Source organism: Panthera tigris, chromosome A2, assembly GCF_018350195.1.
Source record: "Panthera tigris isolate Pti1 chromosome A2, P.tigris_Pti1_mat1.1, whole genome shotgun sequence".
Classification (NCBI taxonomy): domain Eukaryota; kingdom Metazoa; phylum Chordata; class Mammalia; order Carnivora; family Felidae; genus Panthera; species Panthera tigris.
The window spans coordinates 19,420,901-19,445,718 of record NC_056661.1 but is presented as its reverse complement, the minus strand read 5'-3'; the positions used below and the strand labels follow the sequence as shown (position 1 = coordinate 19,445,718).

General features: G+C 53.4%; 1 long non-coding RNA gene across 1 annotated transcript; it reads left to right on the top strand.

Moving 5' to 3' along the window:
• Positions 1-14,137: 14,137 nt before the first annotated feature.
• On the top strand, positions 14,138-24,285 carry LOC122236398. The gene is made up of 3 exons (XR_006214454.1): positions 14,138-14,913; positions 15,723-16,713; positions 24,148-24,285. It is a non-coding gene; the product is annotated as an uncharacterized LOC122236398 (long non-coding RNA).
• The last annotated feature ends 533 nt before the right edge of the window (positions 24,286-24,818 follow it).

Here is a 24,818-nt window from a genome sequence, read left to right as displayed (position 1 = left end):
CCCCTCCATCCTCCACTCACAGGCCAGCAAGGCTTTCACTGAACTCTGGAGCCCTCTAGTCTGGCCCCCAAGGCCTTCAACCTGCTGCCTCCCCTGCAGCCAGCCCTCAACCCTCCAGCCCCATGCGTGGGCTAGGGTCACTACCCACCCTGCCCCTGGCTGGACCTTGCCCCTGGTGGGCAGCAGCCTCCCTCCCTGCCCTCCTCCCAGCTCTCTGGCAATTACCCGAGTGATTAATTTGGTAATTAATTTGGTAATTAATCATGCTCTGGCTGCTCAAGATGCTTCTCTTCCGCTGGCCTGGCCTGGAATATAGATCTGCTTGGCTTTATTTTCCTGGGAAGGGGGGCTGATCCCTGAAGGCAGGAGGGATGGAATCCACTCTGAGTCCATTGACTGCCCTTCCCTGGGCATTGCCAGACACACAGGGGCTACTTGTAAAGGTAACCAAGATGATATTTAGCTGAGAGAGGGAAAGAGAAAGAGAGACCCAGATTCTGCCCCTCAGAGGCCCTTAGGGTGCCCTAGGATGCTCTTTAGCACTGCTTCTCAGCCTGTCTCCAGCCACAGAGAGGTCCCTACCCCGGTGGCAGCTCCTCCCCCAGCTCAGCCTTCTCTCAGCCTCCTCCTGTGGGCTCCTGGGGGAGCTGATTAAGGGACACAGAGGTTCTGTGAGCTGGGCACTGGTGGACAGCCACTAATCCTCACTGAGCTCCCAGCCTCTCGAAGCCTCCAAACAGACCAAATCTCCCCCTACCCCCATCTGGCTGAAGGAACAAGGTGGCCTCCTGACAAAGGCACCAGTTCAGGTGGGCTTTAATCAGTAGCAGGATTTGGTGGTTGGGAAGAAACTGAGTCTTGATGCTTGGTGGGGTTTAGGACAGGTCCAATCCCGGTGGCCCTGACATTGCTGTGGGCTCCAGTGGGGTTAGCCACCAGATGCGTGGCCCTGCAGGTAGGGCTACCAGATGCACCACCAGGACGGGGTCCCTATGAAACCAGCCCTGTGGCATTGATTGAAATGGCCCCCTGCCAATTACGATTTTTTAAAGAAATGTATAATGATTCCTAATTGGCACCCTCATTAGGTGCCAATTAAACACTTAAGCATTTCTTACAAGTTTAACACATTAATAAGGCAGCTCATTACATGTTAACGAGATTTATTTCTCATATTTATTACATTGTTTCACCGCTGCTGACAGCAAAGTTATTTTAAAAAACATAGCTTCTGGGCGCCTGGGTGGCTCAGTCGGTTAAGCGTCCGACTTTGGCTCAGGTCACGATCCCGCGGTCCGTGAGTTCGAGCCCCGCTTCAGGCTCTGGGCTGATGGCTCAGAGCCTGGAGCCTGTTTCCGATTCTGTGTCTCCCTCTCTCTCTGCCCCTCCCCCGTTCGTGCTCTGTCTCTCTCTGTCTCAAATATAAATTAAAAAAAAGTTAAAAAAATTAAAAAAAAAAAAAACATAGCTTCTGGCTGCACACAGCCCCTTTCCTACCCGGTCTTGACAGGCAGCCTGTTCTACCAGGGTTCTTGCCTGAGTCTTGGTCTCCAGTCTCCTGGGTCCAGTCTTTTGGTCCAGTCGCCTCTTTTGGTCCAGTCTCCCATAGGTGAGTCAAGCAGGGCACCTTCTCTCCAACGTCTGGAAGGAACAGAGCTGGGCCCTGCAGCAGAACTCAGACTCAGAAGGGATTCAGAGGCCAAGAGCCTCGTGGAACCTCTGTTCACTTGGCTAGACTCTGCATTCCAGGAGCACTGGTGGGGCTCAGGGAAGAGCGCCCCTGCTTTCAGCCTCCTGGCAGAGCCCAGCCCAGCAGCAGGCACTACAATGGGGGCTTACACTGTGAGGGCAGGAGCCCAGCATCCAGGAGAGGACAAGGAGTTCCTTTGAGGCTGTCCCCTCAGGTAAGAGGAGTGTTGCAGGTAGCAGGAAGAGGCCACAGAGCAGGTAGCTGGGAGAGATTTGGAGACACAGAGAACAGGCAGCCAGGAAGCTGGCAGGAGCAGACCCTCAAAAGCCATGGTGGGGCCCCATGGTCAGAGGTGGGGATTGGCTTCTATCCAGAGAGAAATGGGGAGCCACAGAGTGTGAACAGGGAGGGATGTGACCAGATATCTGTTTAGAAAAACCAAAAGGAGGATGGACTTGGAGGGACCAAGGGAATAAACATGGCCTCCTCCTCTCACCTGCTAAATTTCTGGTGGGGTCCCAGTGGTCATAACCAACACCAGTGGGCAGAGCCAGGGAGATGCCCCCCATACAACTCAACTTTGCTGGACAGAGCAGGGAAGATAGGGGCTGAGAGATCTGGAGGGTACCACAGTGTTCCAGAGCACTTACCCTTCTTTTAAAAAAACACGAGGTTAACATCCTGAACATATACTACACCTCATTCTTACACCCCTATATGTGGCACTGCCCCGCCCTCCTCTGTTCTAAGAGCTGCATAGTCTGTACATAGTGAATATGGAGGCTGTTCTGTATTCACTCAGCCAGGCTCCTCTTCAGAGTGGGCTGTTTCCAACCGATTACTCTTAGAATCACACAGTGAATGTCCTGGGGTATAATTTCACATGCGTGTGAGTGTATCTATAGGATAAATTCCCAGAAGTGAGCAGTGCTAGATCAAAGAATCTGTGCATTTAAAAAAAATGTTTATTGATTTTTGAGAGAGAGAAAGGGAAGGGCAGAGAGAGAGGGAGAGGGAGGGTCTGAAGCAGACTCTGAGCTCTCAGGGCAGAGCCCAACTCGGGTCTCAAACTCACAAACCGTCAGATCATGACCTGAGCCGAAGTTGGATGCTTAACTAACTGAGCCACACAGGCGCCCAAGGATCTGTGCATTTTAATTTTTGATAGACATTGCCAAGTTGCTCTCATGGAGGTTATACAATTTCCACTCTACTAAGCAGCTACACGTTTCTGCTACTCCCTTGCTCTCTGAGAAATGTGCATTGACCTTTCACAAGTTTGCCTATTGAATTTGCATTTCTCTCAGAGGAATAAGGTTGAGCATGGTTTCTGTGGTTGAGTCTTCTGGATTCCCTTTTGTGTGAACTGTGTGTTCATCTCTTTTGCCCATTTTTCAGTGGGATTGCTGGTCTTTTCCTTCTAGAATATGGAAGCCCTTCATAGAGTATCAAAGTTCGTGACTCTTTTCCTCAATTTGTTGTTTATATTTAAATCTTATTTTTTTCACACGGAAATGTTTGCTTTATATGCAGTCAAATGTGTCTGTTTTTTTTTCTCTTGTGGCTTTTCTTGTTTTTGTTTTGTGTTGTTGTTGTTGTTGTTGTTGTTGTTGTTATAGTTAGAAAAGGTCATATGAGATTAAAACCACACAAAACCCCTTGTTTTTCCCTGGAAATGTGTTCTTCATTCTTTGGTCCCTCTAGCTTTGATCCAACTAAAATTGGTGTTTGTTTTAAGGTGTGAGGTAGGGATCCAAGTTAATTTTCCCCTCATATTATCATCTAGTCATTTCAGCATCATCTTTTCCTGGAGGTTATTCTCAATGAGTTATTGAGACTTGGGAAATGTGCCACTGGGGAAATAGCATGTCCTGTGGCCTGGTGAGTGGACAGGGACAAACAATGTCAGGAGACCAGCCCTGTTAGGATAGGGTGGCAAGGTGGGATATGTCCCTTGGAGGTTAAGAAAAAGGAGAGGGAAGCCCACATTAGGTGCTGCATTTGATTTTTGCTTGGACTCCAGAAACAGTCATTCCTGGTACCCAGTTTTAATTTTGCCTACCACACCATAATTCCTTCAGTCAATGTTGTGACCTTGACATAACCTTGATACAGGCAGAGTGGTGAGGAATTAAGGGATAGTGGGAAGGGAAATCTGTTCCTTCCTGAGGACACTTTGAGGGGCCAGTTGGCCAAGGCCTAACAGTCCTGAGCAAGCCTCCCCAATTCTGGAGCAGGGAGGGGGACTATCACAACACACGTGAGAAGCTGCAGGGTGCTGAGGAGAACTTCATGGGACTCACCTAACTCAGGTCCTGCAAAGAGAGAACCAGCTTCATTGAAGAGTAAGGCAAGGAAGAGCAGGGATTGGCTGGGCTACACCCACCTCTCTGCTCCCCCTTCTCCCTCCTCCCTCTAGGCTCCTATTCCTCCCCCTCTTCTCTGCCACCAAGACCCATTAGCTATCTTGGTTATCATTCTAGCCCCCAATCCTCCCTTAATACAGTAGAGGCCAGATGGGTCATCTCTGAAGACAGATCTGCTTTGAAGGCATTCTGGAAAGTTCTAGTGGTACATGTCTGATGGTACCTGGGGTTGCTCTGATCCAAGGCAAGTGAAGGCCCAGGTTCCAGGCCAGAATACTAGTGGAGGTGAGAGGAGTGCATATCCTACCTCCTTGTGCCTCTGCCCCCAACCCTGAGGAGTGTCTTCCCTCCACCTCCTTCTGGAAACTGGAATAGCAGGTGTTTTGCCTCTGTCAGCCACCAGGTGGCAGCAGTGGAAGCCACAGTGTGCCTTGTTCTGTCCTTTCTCTTTGGAGCTGTAAACTTGACCTCCAAAGGGACCCTGAGGTTATCTGGTGGCCCTGGACCTCCAAAGCTGAGGCAAGATGGGGCCATAGTTCCTCCAAGGTACAGGGCCTCCTTCCATCTCAGAGGAATGAGGGAACTTTGGCCTTGACTCCTCTCTGCACTTGTAGGGGCTGCTGGGACGGTAGCTGGGTGGGAAGAACAGAGACTGGGGGTTCCTGGGGTGGGTCTTAGGAGCTTGGAAACCTGAGACACCCACAGCCCTGACCATGCCCACTGATTCCCAGCCGGTAACCAGAGAGGACCCTTCCTGAAGACTGAGGACCCTGGGAAGGTAGAGGAAGAAGGAAGAGGGTGGGGGTAGATGGGGAGAGGAGCCAGGACTGTTGTGCAAGGTCCCATTGCCCTCTACTTGGTTCCCCATCCAGAACTCAGCACCAGGGTGGCATTAAAGACTCTGGCACTGTCCATCCATGGGTTGAGGTTGAATTGGGCCCAGGAGCCACTGCCTCCACCCCACTCCCCAGCACATTTCTCTTCTTCACCATGGAGGGATGGTGTCCTGGATTCTTCCAGCATCTCACCTCCCAATGTCTTGTTCCCCTCCCCAAGCCCTGCATCACTCAGGCTGCATCAGCCTCCTTGTCATCCACTCCAGCTCCAGATGCTTCTCGTTTATCTCTATCATACTGGATAAGGAGATGCCCAGACTTGGTGGCAATCTCGGCATGCACCCTTTCTGCACCCCAGCCTTGGGGCTTAACCACGGCAGGGCTTGGGGAACCTGCTTTCTGGGTGTGTCATGACCATTTGAGCCCCCTCTGACAGGCTGGATCAAAGCCTTAAGCCTTTATGTGAGACCCTCAGAGATGGGCAGCCAATTGCCCTGGCAACTACCCTCTTTTTACTCTTTTTACTGGTCCATGAACAAGGCCTATCTTACTCTGACCTGACTGCGTCCTCCCCCCCGGGGTCCTGGGCACTCGTGGACCAGTAGGGAAAGCAGCTGAAACCTTGTCTCCTAGGAAGGTCTTGGTGAGGTGATGGCTCCTTTGGGCTCCCCAACGCCTGGGAAAGACAGATGATAAACAAAGAACCAATAAACAAGGTATTTTTAGGCTCTGAAGGAGACAAAACAAGACTGGAAATAAAAAGTGGAGGGGGAGCTTCAGATGGGCACTCAGGGAGGGGGAGCTCCTGAAGCACCGGGCTGACACCCGAATGTCAAGAGTTGTTAGCCATGCGTGCATCAGGGGTAGGAGGGTTCCAGATGGGAACAAACAACAGCAGCAAAAGCAAAGGTCTAGAGGTTTCTTAGAGAAACAGCCAAGAAGCCAGTGAGGCAGAAGGAGAGTGGCACAGGCAAGGAGAGACCAGAGTGGGAAGGGCCTGGCCTCACTGGGTGGAGAAGGGTTTATAGCAGGCCAGAAAGGACACCAGGGGCAGACGTGGGAATAAATGAATAGATGAATGAACAAACAAACAAATAAGGCCTGGGAGTAGGCCCTCCAGCAGCTCGGCCCTCACACTGAGGTCTTTGTGAGGACAGTCTTGGTCTACTTGACAAATATACCCAGGAAAACCCACCATTTCCTGCCTGGACAGAAGTTTGGCCCACTGGGCAGTTGTGGGCCCAGCAGGGCCTCAACATCCACACCCGTGACAGGGTAGGGCAAGCCTCTCCCCTCCCCCAGACCCTCAGCCCTCCCATGGAGGTGGCCTGGGCAGGCTGCAGGCAGCTGGGTCCCTGCTACATGGACAGATCCCCTGCAGGAGGCTTCCCTGACTTCCTGGCCCACCCCTGACTCATCCATCAGGCCCAAGGCCACCTTAGCCAGCTCTGACCCCCACCCAGATAGGGAACATTTATCTCCATCAGCTGCTCTCAGCATCCAGGCTCTTGGCCAACAGGTCCTATCTCTATTCCATGGGGCTGATACTGGGTAGCCCTTCCCTAACTCCCAGTCTCATCAGCTGGACTCCCCCAGGGAGGAAGCTACCACAGGTAGGTCTCTGCACAGTTCTGCAGGGGACTGGAGAAGTGACCCCCTCCCACCAAGCCCCTGGGAAACTCAGCTTCTAAGAGCTCAAGATTCATCTGCTCCAGACATCTATGAGTGCCCACAACATGCCCACATGTGTTGGGTACTGGGCACAGCACAGTTAGCAAGGTGGGGGTCCCACCCTCACCCACACTGAGCCGTGTTCCTCTGGCCAGGAAAGACTTGGTTCCCAGGCTCAGCCTTATGATCAGTGCAAATTCAGGAAGCCTCAGGCCTGGGCTCCTCCAGCTTGGAGCCCAGGGGCCCCATAGGCCTCCCCAAGGAGCCTGCCTTATCCTGTTTCAGGAGGTGAAGAGGAATGTCCTCAGAATCTAGCCCTGAGAATGACAGCATGCTATGCAGGGCCCTTACCCCACCTGGTACTGGGGCCCAGCCCAATTGGCATGAGCATGTCTCCCCCTGCCCCAGGTGAGAGGCCACAGGCACCAAGCAGAGTATGGGAATCCAAGAGACTGTGCGTGGCCCTCAGTAAGAACACAGCTGCATAGGACACATGTGTGAAGGGTGGCCAATCTCCGCCAGGGCAGGGACAGTCCCTGTTGCCTCCATAGCTGGCATACATGCCTGCCAGGGTGTGAGCATGCTAAGTTGGCATGTGGTGGACTGCCATAGCCATGAGCTATCTCCTTTGATTGGAGGTGATAGGGCTCAGGGCAAGCCACCCCAAAACATGCCATTTTGGCATACTGATTTTTGGGAATTAAAGTTACTTAAGAAGCAGCTGGTGCAGGAAGGACACTTTGGCCCTTCTCTGTCCCCCTGAAAACAGGAAATACATCTCCCAGGTGAAAAGTAGCCTCCCTGTACCAGGAGGTGGAAAGATACCCTTATCACCAGAGATGGGAATTCAGGGCCGAGAACTTCACCCGTTTACTACCCCTGCCCCAAACTTTGCCTTGTCAGTTCTTCACAAATTTATAATTTCTTTGTCCAAAAGGTATAAAAGCTGCCGCTTTTGTCCAAAAGGTATAAAAGCTGGTCACTTATTTGAGTCTCAGATTTTTTGAGCTTCTGTACATATGAAATTAAATATTTTTCTCCTGTTAATCTGTCTTATGTCAATTTAACTATTAGGCTAGCCAAAAAACCCAGACTGGAAGAGGAGGAAGTTTTCCTCCCCTACAGGGGAGGGCCCTGAGCTCAGGGTGTCTTCCACACTGCCCTGTCCCTCTGACCGGCCCAGGTCCAGAGGCCCTAGCCTGCTTGGATAGCTCACTAGGCAGCAGAGATGAATGGGGGCAGGGCTTTTCTCATTGCTCCCCAAGGGCACAGGGGTCCCCTGGAGTGGGATCTCTCTTCTCTCTCATCCCTTCTGATAGGGCAGCCTCCCTTCTTCCTGAGTTTCCACCCACAGGCCCAGGACTGGCCCTTGGAGCCCCTAATCCCTCCACTCCCATCAGCCACGTCTTTCTCCCCAACCTTATCTGTCTCCTGCAGCCACCGCTGCCTCCCCTGCGGCCAGCCTTCCCCTCCCTCCAGCCTCACTGCAGGTCAGGTTGTGCTTCCTCCTCCCCTCCCCTCCCCTTCTTTTTCCTCTCCTCCTCTCCCTCTTCCTCTCATCCCTTCACCTTCCTCCTCCCTCCCTCCCTTTCCCCTCCCCCTCCCTCATAGTCAGTCTCTTCACCCTTCTCCTCCCTTCCTCCCCTCCCTTCTCCCCTTCTCTTCCTCCGCCACTTCCCCTCCTCCTCCTCTGCTCCCTCCCCCCACACCATGCCCTCTCCCTCGGGGAGAGAAAGGAGTTGAAGGGGGCTACTGACAGTGGTCACTGTACTCACTCATCCAAGGTCAGCCTTCCAGGGCTGGCGCTGGACAAAGACCCCTTTGACCACTTCCCTTCAAAGGGGAGGAACAGCTAATGGCACCCTACAAAGAGAGGCCCCTGGGGCTGTAGAGATAAGAGGGTCTAGTAATGGGCATAGGATGCAAATGTGTGCTGTGGCCTGGGACGGTTTGCATCCCATCCCCAAGCAGCCTAGATATGCTCCCTGTAATCTGGAATCCAATCCGCAGGAAATCCTCAGGAGGAAACTTTGTCCTCTGGAAAGAATACCATGCATTGAATATCAGCATGCTGCAGTGCATGGGACCACCATGCACATTTCTTTCTTGGCCTCAGAGCTTCAGTCTTCCCATCTGTCTGGAAGGTGTGCAAAGGAGTTGGGTATCAGCCAGCCCAATGATGACCCAGGGTCAGTTCCTTTCCTGCCTCTGCCACTTTCTACCGTGAGCTCCCCAGCAAGTCTCTTAAACTCTCAATGTCTCACTTTCCCCACCTATACAATGGGATCAAGAGGCACACCTCTGCCACAGGGCCGGTGAGGACCTCAGGGGTTGCCTGGCACATGGACATTGTGAGGAGGCAAGGAGGCGAGTATCATGGTGGAATGTGGCAAGATGGACCTAGGTTAGCAGTGAGCAGAAGGGGCAATCAAGCCCACCCCAGGGTTCCTGCTTGGCCCAGAGAGGAGATGCAACTGGGATTTATCCTTGGCCTTGCAAAAATAACCAAGGAATGCTGGAGAGGGTCAAGCAGGAGGGTGTGTGACTTGGGAAGGGCACTCCCTGAGGAGCTCATTGCTTGTTGGAAGGGGAGGGGGACATGGAGGGTGTGCAGGCAGGGGACAGGAAGGCCAGGATTGTGATAAGAACCAAACGCAACAACTACAGTGGTGTGAAAAGCTCCTCACATGGTAGGTGCTCAGTGAAGGCTCATCCTCTGACTTCTGCCTCCTCCAGGAGGTATCTTCCTTGCCACCCCTCCTCCTTTCCTAGTGCCTGGGGTCAACTCAGGGCTGGGCAGAATTCAGGAGCTTCCCAGTGCAAATTTGAGAGAGGAAGGCAGATGGCATGTGAGTGGGAAGCCTGGCCTACCCCTGCCCACCCTGGCAGGCTCAGAGAGAAGTGCCTATAGAGGGGAGTCCCAGAGTGACTGACACCTCCACAGACACACTGACAGACTGATGGACAAAGATAGAATGCCTCCTCCTCTGGTCAGCCCCCAGTGTGTCCAGGAATACCTTGAGGAGATGTGGCTGGCGTGGTCTATTACAGCTTGATCATGGAGGCCTTGAATGCCAGGCCCAGGAAAGGCAGTGATAACAGCTGTTGGCTGCAGCTAGAAGTAGAGTCTGCCAGTGTGTGTGTGTGTGTGTGTGTGTGTGTGTGTGTGTGTGTTTGTGTTGTGTTGTGTGTTGGTGAATGCATGTGTGAGTGGGTGTATGCAGTCCTCTCCTGCTGCCCTGGCCACTCTGGGAAGCACATCTGCACTGCTATGCTCCCAGGTGGGCAGGCAGGTGCCCACTTAGGCATTGAGACATCCCAGCTCTCTGCCTGCCCACCACCTCAGCTACCTCTGCCAATGGACCACATGGACAATGAACACATCAGGCAATTAAACAGCAGATCAGTTCAACTTAACTTCGTAGAGGAAAGCAGCTGCACTCAGCTGAGGGAGGGCAAGGCTTCAGGAAACAGAGGCTGCACAAGGAGGGGATGGGAGCTGGCAAGGCAAGGTGTGTGGGGGGGTGAGGCGGGAGGCTGCCAGAGACAGCTCCTGAACACACCCCAGGGAGGAAAGCAGAAGGCAAGGGGAAGGGAAAGGAACTATGACCAAGGTCACCGACCAAAGGGACCAGGACGGGACTCAGCGGTGGCAGAGAGAATAAGAAGGATGTAAAGGAGACCCAAGGTGGGCAGAGGATGAGCTTGTGCCATCTCAGCTTCCCAAGGGTCCTCTCCTGGTGGGGCAGGGGCCAGGGATGATAATACAGACATATTACCCACATTTCAGGATGCTTTAGGACCTGTTCAATTGGCAATGCTGGTCTTGGACTCTGCCAAACATGCCCTGGGAGGCCTTTTTGACTGACCTACATCCTGCATTGGAAGAACCGGTCCAATGTGTGAAAGTCCCTAGCACTGGAAAGTCATTCATTCATTCATTCATTCATTCAGTAATGTGCACCAGGCTCAGGGTTTGACACAGGCAGACACCGAGAGGAATCAGTGCACACATGGGTAAACATCCTACAGCAGGGGAGAAGACAGGGACAAGAGTCTGGCTCAGGATGGAGGGCACAGAAGTCTCCCTAGAGTGGGTGATCTCTGACCTAAGATGGAAGAATAGGAGCAGTTAACCAAGGAAAGGAATGGGTGTAGGGAGACGACAGGGAAAGCACTTAGGCATTGGGGACAGCAGGGGCATGGGAAGAAAGCCAATGAAAACACCCTCCAGAGATGGCACTTTGTCTATCTGTGGAGGGTCAGGACATGGGCGTGGGTTGGAGCAGTCAGTGTGGTAGGTGTGGGAGGGAGGAGCTTAGGCTGATCCTGAGGACAATAGGGGAGTTAGGGATGGTTTTGAGCAGAGGTGGGATGGGAAGGCCCATCTGGAGTTTGGATTGTCCAAACCAGAGTGTTGTAACCTGTGCTCTATAGGGCGTGCAGGGCTGGGAGAAGGGATGGATTGGTGGTGGGTGGGAGCAGCATGTCTGGGAATAGATCCTAAGTGCAGTGTGGGAGGTGTCTCATAAGGTGACTCGAGTCAGAGGTCAGGATCCAGGAGAACAGGGGCACCTGGGAGGCTCAGTCAGTTAAGCATCTGACTTCAGCTCAGGTCATGATCTCACGGTTTGTGGGTTCGAGCCCTACATCATGCTCTGTGCTGACAACTCGGAGCCTGAAGCCTGCTTCAGATTCTGTGTCTCCCTCTCTCTCTGACCCTCCCCTGCTTGCACTCTGTCTCTCTCTCTCTCAAAAATAAATAAACATTAAAAAAAAAATAAAAAAAGGATCCAGGAGAACAACATGCGTACTATGGCCCAAGGATGAGAATGAGGCCACAAGCAAGGATGGACTTGGAGAGAAGGTATGAGACCATCAGTGGGGACAGAGCCCTGGGACAGGCATGATCCAGGGACAGCTGGAAGAAGACATGTCCAAAGGGACTGAGACAGTGCAGCTAAGGGGCAGGAGGGGAGGCAGGTGTGTGGTGTGGAAAGCAGTTGCTAACAAGCCAACAAGCCACATGCTGGTGAGGGGCTGTTGTGTGCATGTCAGAATCAGTGGGGGGCCACCAAGGCCTTGGAGCTGCATATGGCAGCTTTGGGACTGAGGAAGTAGAGATCAGAGTGTGGATACCATGGGAGGAGTGTAGGAGAGATGAGCAGACAGGCAGACGGACGGAGGCATGTGTGGGAATGGGGGTGATTTGGGAGGGGGGAGATGGCTGTGGGAGCACTCGGAAGAGGGTTGGGAGGGGCTGGTGGGAGAGTAATGGAGATGTCATGAGGAGCAGAGCATAGGGCACCTTAGCATGAACATAGATGTGTGATCTTAGCCAAGACCCTGTCTCAGTTTCCCCATCTGTAACACGAGGGGGCTCCCCTTAACTCATTGGCACTGGGGATCCTGTGGTGAACAAGACAGCCTGGTCCCTGCCTCTGGGGCACAGCCTAGAGGGGACCAGACAAGAAAAGAATCACCCCCACCCACCACCCACCCCGCCCCAGGAATGAATCAAGGAAAGGGAATTAAAGCAGCATGAAGGCTCAGCAGTGGCCGGGCCTGCTCCCGTGCTCACTCCCAGTTGTCCCTGGGGAATCCATGACTCCATCATTCTCTCTCTATGGGTTGGAGACAAGCACACATCCTCCCCCTATCTCCCTGACTTGGTGCAAGCCTGGCTAATCAGCTTCCTCCAGCTTGAGGACCATAATGACTTTTTGGGATGGGCATGTGACCAATTCGATGCTGAGGCTTCTGCTGGGGGTACAGGAATGAGGTATTCTGAGGGGGAAGGACATGGAAGGTCTTGGAGAGGCATGGAGTTCACACTCAGAGAAGTATAAGATAGAGAGGTTGTGTTCTGGTAATAATGTTTGAGCACCTGTATCCAGCTATGCCTGAAGCTCATAGATCTGGACTTTTCAGTTACTTGTGCCAGTAAATTCCATTTTGTTACTGAAATAACATGAATCATGGTTTCTGCCTCCCAATTCACGACGTGAAGGATGAAAGTACCCCCTATGCCTGGGCAAGGCTAAGTGAAGAAGGGGGGAGTTTCTCAGCAAATAGAATAACATGAGCAAAGGCCCCAAAGGGGTTGAAAAAAGCTTGACACTACTGAAGAATTGAAAAAAGCTGTCAGGGCAGGGAGCCCAAGAGTGGAGGCAGGAGACCAAGGAGTTGCTGGAACTGCCATGTTGGTGAGAGCTGAGGGGGTCTGTGGAATAAATCGATCAGGGGTTGAACTGCACAAGAAGGGTTGGTGGGTCCAGTGAAGAGTGAAGAAGACTAGCCAGCAAGGCTTTCCATGTGAGGCTCAGGAGAGAATCTGGAAGATCCTAGGAAGACTGGAGCCTTGGAGATACCAATCCCAGAGACAGAAAAGGGAGTACCGGAGTAGGCCTAAGATGGAACCCCAAGTAACAGCCAGACATGGGGCAGAGGAGGGCACTGGGGTCTGGAGAGGCAGGCCACCTCGTCCACTGTGTGTGATCTGCCTGGTGGGGTCTTTGGTGGCCTTGGACTGAACCATTTCCAGGAAGTGGAAGGGTTCCAGCCAGAGGTGGGACGGGGAAGTGAATGGGGATAAGAATGGTGGATGCGGCTGTAGACACCCAGGCTTGGCAGAGGGCATCAGAGAGGCTCAACAAGCACTTTCTGGGCATCAGGTCCAAAGACTGAGGAATCCCTCCCCGCCCCACCCCACTCCCTCATGGATGAGTCCCTCAACAAGAGCAGGGGATGAGTCCCTCAACAAGAGCAGGGGACAGAAGACACAGGACCAGTCAGGAGGAGCCAGGAAATTAAAAGCGGGGCATCCAGAGACTCAGCCTAAAGAGGAGTCCTGGGGGAGGCCCCCAGCTCATCCCAGACTGTGTGGGCAAGAGCTGTGACAGAACGGGGGTGGGGGGGGGCGTTCCAACACAGGAGAAGGACAAGAGAGGTGGTGAAGCAACCAGCCTGATGCAGGACCCAAGACACCCCATGAGGCAAGGCACGATCCAGAAGGAGCCCTGGACGCCTTCCCATCTTGGGGAGATGGATGGACTGCCCCTGGGGCTCCTCGGAGGAGGGGCAGGAGAGCCCCGCCCCGAATCAAAGCTCTCCCAGGCCCCGCCCTACCCTACCGGGTGGCTAAAAATAAAAGCAACGATAATTTCCCTAAATGAAACCTCCACTTAAACACTTAAAAAGCAATAAAAACTCAATTTTCTTTCTCTCAATTATTTTACTTATTCCATTTTCCAAAAGGTTCACCCTGTTATGAAGATGTATTTTTCCCCATCAGCGGCGGCGTTCTCCGCCATTACTCAAACTGACTCAGCCTCCCTCTGCCGGGAGGGTCCCCCGGTCTCCGCGGCAACCGGGTGCGTGCTGGGGAGAACTGTGACTTCACCACCGCTGCCTTGTCGGCGTCGACACTGAGGGGGTGATATCTAGCCCCCTCGACTCGTGCCTTGGTTTCCCAGACTTAGGGTCCTGTCCTCCTCCACCCCCCCCCCCCGCCCCCCAGCACTGTCCCTAGGCCTCTCCGCCTCCAAGTTTCCCCACCAGCAGGTGCCCTCTGCCCCCAGGCCTCGTGTTCAGGCCCCTCTGCGGTGTGCGGAGGGAGACCAAGTGCCACTGACCTCAGACAGCATGAGACTGGTTCAGGGGAGCAGGCCCAGTGCTTCATCACGCAGTCCTGACACCGTAAAAATTAGGTTTCCCGATGTCATTAGTGCTTTGTGATCAGCTCCATTTGTATCATGCCTGCCCTGTTGCCTCATCTCTGCTAATTGTTTTACTCACTCCTTCCATTTTTAAACTGCTGTCTTGTTGGCTTTTAATTTTTAATTATTGCTGCCTCCCCTTCCTTCCTAATTGGTCCAGGCCCCTACTGAGGTTCCCTGTGCTGTGGCTGCAGCTGGCTCCCTCAGGGTATCTGTTGCTTGCCCACCACCTGCCCTAGCTGGCCCTGGGTGGTCACAGCCTTACTCTGGAGGTCAGCCTCACACCTGGCTCCTGGCGCAGTGAAGTCATCTCCATCTGAGCCCTTTCTCCAAATAGACATTGGGCACCAACTGTAAGGGGTTATGGGTACAGTGATCCTTAGAGGATGTGAATGACCCAACCCACCCTAGAATCACCTTTGTCCTGTCGTGGGCTTTTCTGGGGTTGGCAGGAGTCTGGAGGGGGACATAACTACCTCCTCTCCCACCTCCCAACCACTTGCCACCCCAGTCCTGCTTTCCTCATAGCCCTCGGCCTCTGAGGTTTACTGTAATGGATACCAGCCTCCTTCCCAACTGCCCAAAGCCCTGAGGTCATTCTCAGCCTCACCTCGGAGCCTTTGCTCACACAGGTACTCTTGCCTGGGATATGGGGATACCCTTCTTCCTCTTGGCTCTGCTGGATCCCGCTCAGTGCTCTCAGTGATTCTGTTCATTGGTCTGTCCATTTGTCCATCCATCTATCCATTGTTAACCCATCTATCTGTGCATCCCTCTATCTCTCCATCTCTCTGCCTGTATCCCTGTCTGATTTTTTGCCCTTCAGTCTCCCCAAACCCCTCTTTGCATCTGCCCTAGCCTTGTTCCCTTGGTATTTGTCCACTGAGACTTCTGGTTTTTGTCTCCATGAGGCACAACTCCATGAAGTCTCCTCCTACATTTCACTTAGTCACAAACAAGCCAGAGCCAAATTCCTGGGAAGTTTAAAAATTGACCTTGACCTTCATTTCCTCCAGCCTGCATCATACATATTCTTGCCTCTAGATCTTTGCTCCCAGCAGGATCCCTGCCAGATGTGCCCTCTCTTCTCTTGACACATCCAATGACTACAGACTGCCCCAACCTAGAGTCAGTAGGTCTGGGCCCTCTTCTGGGTCTGCCTTTCTCTTGCTGTGTGACTTCAGCAAGATCCTTCCCTTCTCTGAGTTCCCGTTGTTTTCATCTGTAAAATGGGAACAAACCACAGTTTCTAACAGGTCCCTCACAGAGCTGTTGGGAAGCTCATAGGGGTTCTGGATGGACATGTAACCACATAACTTGTTGGCAGAGAGGCCGGGGGCCCTGTTTTAACTTCTACTTTGGGGCATCTCACCCAGGCCCACCATTCCTTTCTCTGAGCCCCTCTACCCTCTCCACAAATGGAGTCTTTACTGCATTTCAGGAGCTGGACACTCTCATGCCATTTGATCCCCAGCACAACTCTATGAACTAGGGGCCATCCGCCGGCACAAAGACAGAAGGGATATGCCTAAGCTCCCACCGCGAATAACAGCAAAGTAAAATTTGGACCCAGAGCTGTGGCAGCTATTCTTGGGGTGGGTTAGTGGGTGCTGGTAAGCCTGGGTGCTCCTGAGGGTCAGGATGGGCAGCACCAGCCTCGGTCAGCAGTTCTAGCCCACCTGAGCACCAGACTCATGTTCCAGATAGCGACACCAGAGTCCAGAGAGGGAAAACGCTTGCCAAAGTCACATGTGAATCCTGGTCTAGCAGTGACTCCATCTGCCAAGCTCCTCCTGACAACCAGGGAGCTGAATCCCCACTCTGCAAGGGGAAGGCTTGCACAGCTGGCTGGTCTGGGGAACACCATGGCCACAGGTGGCTGAGGTCTTCTCATGCTCAGTTATCCTTCCTCCCTGCCCTGGTTTGTTTGCTTCTTCAGTGGGCTGAGGGGGACGGCAGGGCCAGGATGAAAAGGAACTTTTCTTGAGCAGCTACACCATGCCAGGCACAATGCTGGCAACACTTCATTCCTGAAGCCACTCTGTTCAGGGAACTATTATAGTCCGGGTTTTCAGATGCACAATCTGATGCTTAGAGGGAGCAGTGGCCTGCCCAGGGCCTACCCCTAGGAATCTGATGCTCCTCGCTCCCCTGCCAGAGCTGCCTCAGTCTAAGAATTCTCTCTACTCCAGCACCTCCTGAGGAGAAAGCAGTGTGGGACCCGTAGTTAGAGCCCCTAGAGCAGGGGCCTCATCCTCCTCCATGCCAAGCCAGCAACAGACCTGGCTCACAGCAAGTGTTCTGACATGTCTGGTGACTGAATGCAAGAAGAAAAGAATGTCCCAGCCTCACTTGGCCACTACTGAATGCAGCCCAGGCACTAAATGGACCCCTCATCCAGAAGTACCTTGACTTCAAAGAAGGATCTGGAGGTGAGGCACTGCTAATAAAATTGCCTGTAGGAAATTTAGGAAACGATTAAGAAAAGGTTGTCTTCCCGGTACCATTGCCACCACTCCCCGCGGCAGCCCAGAGGACTGGGTGTGCCGGCACCGTACTGGTGTCCCAGATGTGGGCCTGGGCAGCCCGGCCGGGGCTCGAGTGGTTCAGCGGAGGGCACTGCCACCTGAACCGATGCACATGCGCGCAGCCGCCGCCTGGCCCCGCCGCCCCCGCAGCGCCCCCCGCCGCCGCCCGAGTCCCAAACGCGCGAGAAAAGCAAACAAAGACGTATTGGTTTCTGCTCTATTAGAGGCGCAGGAGGGGGGAAATCAATGTTTAGTAAATGGGAAAAGAGAAAATCGTTCAGGAAAGACAGTCTATTTCCAAGCCAGAGAGGGGTTCGTAAACAGCACAGGCCATTGCGGAGGAAGCCCCGCGGGCCATCAAACTCCCCAAGCGGAGGAATGTGCACTTAGCGAGCTCTGGCGCCAGCGCTAACCGGGAGCCGAGCACTCCGACAGCCAACAACCCGCGCTGGGGCTCCTCAGCCAGGCTTACCGTCAGGAAAGGACCACACCCAGGAGCTTCAGTTGGCCACGCTGTTTCCCCTTAATCCCTTGCATGGATTCCCATTGCCTGGGTTGCATCTTAGCCCCCTCCTTGGCCTGCAGGGGCCTAAGTGGTGGGGCCCCAGACAGATGCTCTGTCCTCCCTCACCGTGTCCAGCTGCATGGCCGTAATCACCTTGACTGGCTGGGACTCGTTTGTTTCCAGGAGGGTCAGGGCTGGCTTCATGGGAGAAGGGCATTTGAACTGGGCCTTGAATGGTGCAGAGGAGCTCCTCAGGTTAAGAAGGGAAGGAATGGTGATCTAGGGTGTGGAACATCTTAGCAGAGGCCAGGGGTACTCAAGAAGTGGCCTCAGGCTCTAAGGGAGTGGAGTGCAGTCAGGGACAGGGGAACTTGTTTCAGAAGGGGTAGCTGAGAGGGGCACCTGGGTGGCTCAGTTGGTTAAGCATTTGACTTCGGCTCAGGTCATGATCTCACGGTCCATGGGTTCGAGCCCCACATCAGGCCCTGTGCTGACAGCTCAGGGCCTGGAGCCTGCCTCAGGTTCTGTGTCTCCCTCTCTCTCTGCCCCTCTCCTACTTGCACTCTGTCTCTTCTCTCTCTCTCAAAAATAAATAAACATTTTTAAAAAAAAAAAAGAAGAAGAAGGGGTAGCTGAGAGAGTGAAGAGGCTGGGGACAGAGAAATGGAATTGAGTGGGGACTGGCATCTAGGCAGTTGGAGAGGCTCAGCCCATCCCCTAGTCAGGATGCACAGGCCCAAAAGGCCCAGAAAAAATACAGCATCAGAGAGGAACCACCTGAACCTCTGGGAGGCTACAGATGGGAGACAGATGCAGAGGAGTTCCTGCTCTGGCCTTACCTGGGCTGCTAGACTGTTAGAAGACCCCTTTCAGGATGGCTGGACTGCTGCCCTGCCCCTCCAGCCCCACTTGGCCCCTCGTGGCTGGCGTTTAGATGTGCCAGAGAGCAGGGAGTGTGAGTCGGAGCCTTTGTCCTCTCCATTCATCAAGACCCGACTGGCTGCGCCGGGAAATATTGGATTTTAGCTTAAGATGGATGGCACGACTGAAGTCTCCTTTACAAATGAATTATATTCTGTTTACCATTTGTGTGTGTGTGTGAGCATGTGAGAGTACTAGATATGAATGTGAATTTGGGGGGCGCACCCCCATGGGTGGACACACACGTGTAGGGGTATGTGCGTAGAGAAGAAGTAGTGGCTGGGGTGCAGGCAACTCTTGCAAGAAGTTTGATACAGAAATTATCCTTAAGGGTGGGGCCAGGGATGGGGATGCAGGAAGGGCAGCAGCTTTATTATTACCATTGCTGTTACTATTATGCTGGTATAATGTAATATACCTGTTCCCTGTTCTAAGTCCTTTCCAGGTAAGTCTTTCAGCTTCATAAGATCTTGTGAGGTTGTGAGGTCAGCTCTGTTATCATCCCCATTTGTGAAGAAATGGAAACTCAGAGAGGTGAGATGACCTGCCTGAGGTCACATAGCAGGATCCTGGAGCTGGGACTCCAGACCATGGCTGGGGTCTGAGATGATTTTCCTGATGGGGAGGTGGCCAGGGATAGAAAGGAAGGGATAGAGAGGAAAGGGTGGATGGTAGGGGTGGAGGGACATGGGGGACTGAAACACCCTAGGGCAGAGCAATGCGATCTTGATTGCTCTGGGGAGGAATAAAGGCTGGAGAGAGAATGTGCCCAGGTGAAGAGCCCAGCAGAGAGGCCTGTCTTGAAGGCAGTAGGGAAACCAGGTGGGCTCCTAACCCTAACCTCTCCTTGGGACTTTGCAGCCCTACCTCCCACCCAGGATGCCCGCTTCCATTTCACCCTTGTGGGCCTCTGCATTCCCATTTGTACAATAGGGTGTCTTGACTGGGTCAAGAAAATGGAACCTTCTTGGGCTTCTCTGGGCTCTGATCTGGAGGTGTCTCTATTAGGTGTATGCACACACGTGGGTACATGTTTGGGCGGGGGGAGTATGTGCATGCCTAGGGGGAGCACAAGTGCAAAATGGGAGTCCAAAGAAATGTGAGCGTGTGCTTGTGTGCATCCTAACCCATGGGGTGGGGGAAGCATGTTCACACAGGGGAGAGGGCAATCCAAGTGTCTGCTAAGTCAGCTCAGCCCAGGATGAAAGGAGTGTGGGCATGAACAGCAAATTAGGGTGAGCCACACCTGTGCTTGGCCCAGGGGTTGGGGAATAGGGACAGGATCACATGCCGGAAGAGGGGGCAGAGGAGACCCTTGGATCTTAGGACTTGAATTTCCACCCACCATAGCCCAATCCCACCCCCACACTCACTCTGGCCCCACTGCTCAGGGTAAGCACAAAGAAAACAATTTTGCTCTAGCTAAGGCTGAGCAGGAGATGGAGACTGTGATAAGGGAGCTTCAAGGTGAAATCAGCCAGCATGGCCCCTAGGCTGGGCAGGGGAGGGGTTCAGAGTGGGGAGGAGGTAAACAGGAGGGGACTCAAAGAGGCACTGGAGTGAGGGAAGCTGAGGAAGGAGGGATGAGGGGAAAGGCTACCCTGGGGGCCAAACTATGGGGAGGGGAAGATAGGTTCAAAGACACTGGAGGTGGCTGGATGTGTCAAGGAGATTTAGGTACTGAGGAGAGGGCTTTTAGGTCAGATCCCTGTAGGGTCCTCAGAGAGTCACCCACCCCAGGTACTTCCTGAGTCCTGCAGTTGTCATCCATGTGGGCATCCAGGGCAGCTGTGCATGGGCTGCAGGGTCAGGGAGCCCAAGTGGCAAGAGGAAGCCATGGCCAGACTTTGGCCTTGAGTGCCAGTGGAGAATTAAACATGACCAGCCTCAGGGCTACTGAGCGGGAAGGTGAGTAGAGGTTCCTGGCACCAGAGGTTGCTCTGGCTCTGGCCCCACCCACCTCCCCACTTCAGGAAGGCAGGCATCTTTCATCCAGATGCCTGGCATCATGTGGGCACCTTCATCAGAGAGGGTGTTCCCAAGCAAGGACCCACTTGCTGATAAGGGCAGGCACTACACTGCAGGCCATGCCAGGACCTATCCAGCGACCTGTTCCAGTGCCCCTTCCTGCCACACTTTGAGAGCAGTAGGCTTGAAAAGTGGGAACAGCTAGGTGAGTGGGGCCAGAGCCTGTAGGTGAAGGAAAGGGGAGAGGTTCAGGCAGGTGCCCCTGGTGACAAGGTGTCTCACGCCCAAGAATTCCCTCCCCATCTCTGGCAAGAGACAGCTACACAGCCCTTGCTGTGCTCAGATCATTGTTCCTTCATGGCAAGCACCTTACAGATGTCCCTGCTGTGACCTCCTTCATTACAGGAAAGGGAGCCTGGCAGGGCTAACTTAGAGCTTCCCTCCGCCCATGGCTATGGGGAGTGAGTGAAGGACCCAGAGGCTATTGCTGGGAGTGGAGTGTCCTTTTAATGCATTTTGCTTATTGAAGAAATAAATGAGTCCCCCAATCTGAAGCCCAGGAGCCTCTAGAAAAATAGCTGCAGCCTCAGAATTCTCCTGGTCCCTTCAAAGGGGCCCGGTAGAGCTCTAGGCGACCTGCAGGCGGTGAGAGACACTTTCTATCACTTCAGCCCTTGTCAGTCAACACTTCTAAGGGCTCCTGTCTGTCTCTTTGGGCCTGACATTCTCCGTGCTCTGAGCATCCTCTCTGCCTCAGCCCAACCCCACAGGCCGAGGAATGCAAGGATGCTGAATACCTGGCCTTGGCCTCAAGATGCTGTAGTTCTGGTATCTATATCAGACCCCAATGGGAAATGCCACCTGTATGGAAACATCATTGTGGATATGGTCCATCTGTCCCAAGCAGTGAGGGCCATTGTCAGTCCTCCAGAATGTCTTTCCATTGTTTCTGCCCCCAATGAGTCAGACTTGGGAAATCTCCCCATCTTTCTCAGTGGGAGAGGAAAGGAAGAGGGACAAGAAGATGAGTGTTTGTGGAGCAGGAAATAGATGGGTGGGAAAACTGGGCTCTAATGTGGGCCCCCCTCCAGGTCCCAGACTCAGGCAGAGAAGGGGTGAGTGTGGAATTCTCCCTGGGCTGGGAGGGCAGGATCAGGGAGTCCTCTCACCTAGCATATGGCCATCAGCACCACGGAGAGCTCCCACAACCCACCCAGGCCCCAGCCAGAGCCAAACTGCAGCCTGTGAGTCCCTGTCTGGGGTCCCTCCTGGTGAGTCTCATGGGTCTGTTGTCTCCTCAGTGAGTGGTGTCACATCCTTCCTGTGTCTCCTCCACATTGGCCTGAACAGGCCAGGATTTCAAGACCAGTGTGTTTGTTGACCAACTGAATCATGGTCTGCCTGGCTACCTCCACCATGCCCCAGGCTGCTCTCCAGTCCTGGGGACCATCTTCCCACACTCGCTTTCCTCTCAAAGTTTTAATTTAACCAAGCCATCTTTTCTTCTCCCTGAAGAATCAATATTTTCTCTGTCTTTTGACACTTATTTTATTTTATTTTTACATGCGGCCTCCCAAAGGCTGTAATTTACGGCTAATACCATGCAATCAGAGACAATGGCTGGGTGCCTGTGAGCAAGAGCAGGCAGGCTCCCTGCCAGGTGCCCCCAGCCCCCCTCCTGTCCTCACCCACTCACAGAGGTGCCCATGGCTGTGGATGCAAGGTCCATGGAGAATCTGGGAGAGACATGAGCCATGGTCTCAGCCATTATCTGGAGGGAACAAAGAATGGATCTTCCACCTGGGGAGGGGCCCAGGAGCAGCCCAGAGGTGTGGAGGCTTCTGTGGGGGGCTAGTTTGAGTGGAAGGGCAGGCAGCCTCAGCTGCAGAGAGCCCCCCCACCACCACTGAAGTGCCAGAGCTATGCTTCTCTTGGCCTGTACCTCCTTACTCCCCTCTCACCCCTCCTCTGCCTCTGCCATGCTGCGCCCGCGTGGCTCACGTGCTGTAATCTACAGCGCTGTTACTCTGTGTCAGTGATTTAAATCCTCTGATGGAGCTAGTGACAGCTTAAATGGCTGCCATCCCCTCCCCATACTCGCCGGGCCCTGACAAGGCCCCATAGGTGGAAGGGGGGTTGCTGAGGTGGGATTCAGACAGTATTTTCCAAGCTTGAGGGTGGCCAGGCTGCTGTTCCTTGCCCCTCTGGAGAGGAGGGAGCCAAACGTGCCCTCTCCTTCCCCTCACCGGTGATCAAAGAGGGAAGATAAAATCCTCCATAAATTCCCAGGAAATGGAGTGTCTGGAACACGCTCAATTCCACCTGCCCGCAGGTGAGAGGTGTAGGGAGGGGGGCAGGGTGCCTGGCACCAGAGATCCTTCTCTGTGGCCTTGTGAGCTCTGACAGTAGGGAGCCAGGCAGGCCTGGAATCCAGCCCTGTGCCTCAGGTCCAGCCTCAATCTCACCGGTCACCCCCAATTATGCGAATGCTCAAACCCCAGTCCTTGCTCCCAGGTCCTTGCTATCCTGGAGTCTTCCCTCCATTCAGATATTTAATTCCCAGTTCCATTCCTGTTCAGCTAACATGGTAGGGGGAAACTGAAGCACATAGAGACGGAACAAATCAAGGTAACCCAGAAGTCGGTGGCAGTCTAAGTTCTGGTCCCAGCCCCTGCCTCACCCTGGGTTTCTTGGTGGGTATGGGGCATCCTGCGAGTGGGGTTGTGTCTTCCTTCCCTGGCAACACATCCAGGGTAGAGCACTGGGGTGGGGTAGGGCTGAAAGGTCTTGCTGCTGCATAGGGCCTCTCAGCACTGGATCAAGAGAGCATATGAGGGCCGAGCACTGTCTGATCCTCTGGCTCTGGGATCCTAGACCCTCCCAATACAGCCCCAGAAAGAATAGCCAGCTCAGTCCAGCAAAGTCTCAGGCCAGATTAGGGTCAGTCTCAGGTGGAGGAAGGGCATAAGGTCTTTGCTGGTGGAGGTCAGGAACAAGATTTGACTCTTTGGGGGTCCATGCTTAATGGGGCAGATAAGACTCTGGTCAGCACTGTGCGATAAAAGGGAATAGCCCAGAGGCCATGGGAACATCTAAAGGTCCCGTTCAGATTTAGAGAATATCTTTAAAGCAGAGGCTTGAAAGGGGAGTGGGTGGAATTCTCTAGAAGGAAGACCCATGGGAGAGGGCAGGGATTCTAGTCAGAGGGAACAACATGGGTAAAGTGGCCCCTGAGGGAGTAGCCAGGACTTTGCCTTGATGGCAGAGGGGCAGGGTGGTGACATGGCAGAATTCTAGGCCAGGAGGGACATACAGATCCTATGACCAGCCTTTCCCTGTGCGAGGAGACAGGCAGAAACACCTCCTTTCTCCATGAGTGGAAACTCAGGTGCAGCAAGATTAACTGACTTGTCCAAGGTTAACAGTTTGCAAGTGGCTGAGCCATGACTTGATCGTAGGTCCTACTGAGGCCCCTCAGCTCCCATCCCAGCCAGGACACAGGCTAAGCTGGGCTTGTAGCTTGCCAGCCTCTTAAACCCCTGCAAATCCCTCGTGGGAGTAGGAAGTGTCAGAGGAGTAATTAAATGATTGAGTGAGCAGGGCCAGTGACTGGAACAAGGCACCCGGCCACACCAGGTGTCCTTCCAAATAGCCACATGTCCTCAGCTGGGGGCTCTGAGAGCCTGAGCTGGGAGGAGGGGCTGGTCTCCCTGCCAGAGGTGGGGGAGTCAGGTGGACTCTCAGCTGTTTGTGCAGGACCACTGCAAAGTGGGCTCAGGCTCAGTATGTCAAATTGTCCCCTGAGGGACCTTTTACTCCCACTGCTCTGTCCTATAGAGCTCAGTCTGGATGGGGCAGACTCTGGACAGCTGGATAGGCATAGGGTGGGGTTGCTGGGGAGGGGGCAAGAACTGACTTTTAAGGTCTTGTTTCACCTTGAACAGGCCCCTTGGATACAGTTGGACTTAAGAGTGAGACAGACCTGGGGTCTCCTCCTGCTTGCAGAGGTCCCCTTGCCTACCGTCACTGCCAGATCCACAACCCTGACTCAGCGGCTTAGCCCAGCTCCCTGCACCTCCCACCTCAACTGCCTTAATGACTTTTTAATAAATTGAAAAATTGTTTCAATACCAAATGCGATCCTGGGACATTGTTCGTGACTGTATTGAGCTTAAGTCAAACGCTTTGCATCCTCAAATCCGACTGATTAATAATTACAAGGAGCAAGTCTGTCTTTACTGTAATGTGTTTAGGAAAACTGATGGATTTAATTTTTTTATCGGCCAAAGTAAGAAAATGTAATCTTTCTGAAAGTATCTAATACAACAATGCACCATAATTAGTTTCTCTGGAAACAGGCATAATGGAATAGAATAATAAATCACTTCTCCTTTCGTCCCTTCCCTCTGATGGAGAGAGATTTCCCCTCTGTGGGGCTGGAATAGGACAGGGAACAGAACTGAGGGGTTGAGGTGGCTGTGGCTCTGCAGCCCTGGCTGACTCAGCGGGCCTTGGGCTGGTCCCACCCTCCAAGGGGCTCAGAGAGCAGGTCCTCCGTTTCCAGGCCAGGAGCTGAGCAGCTCTCACTCTCCAGAACTGGGACCCAGGCTCCAGA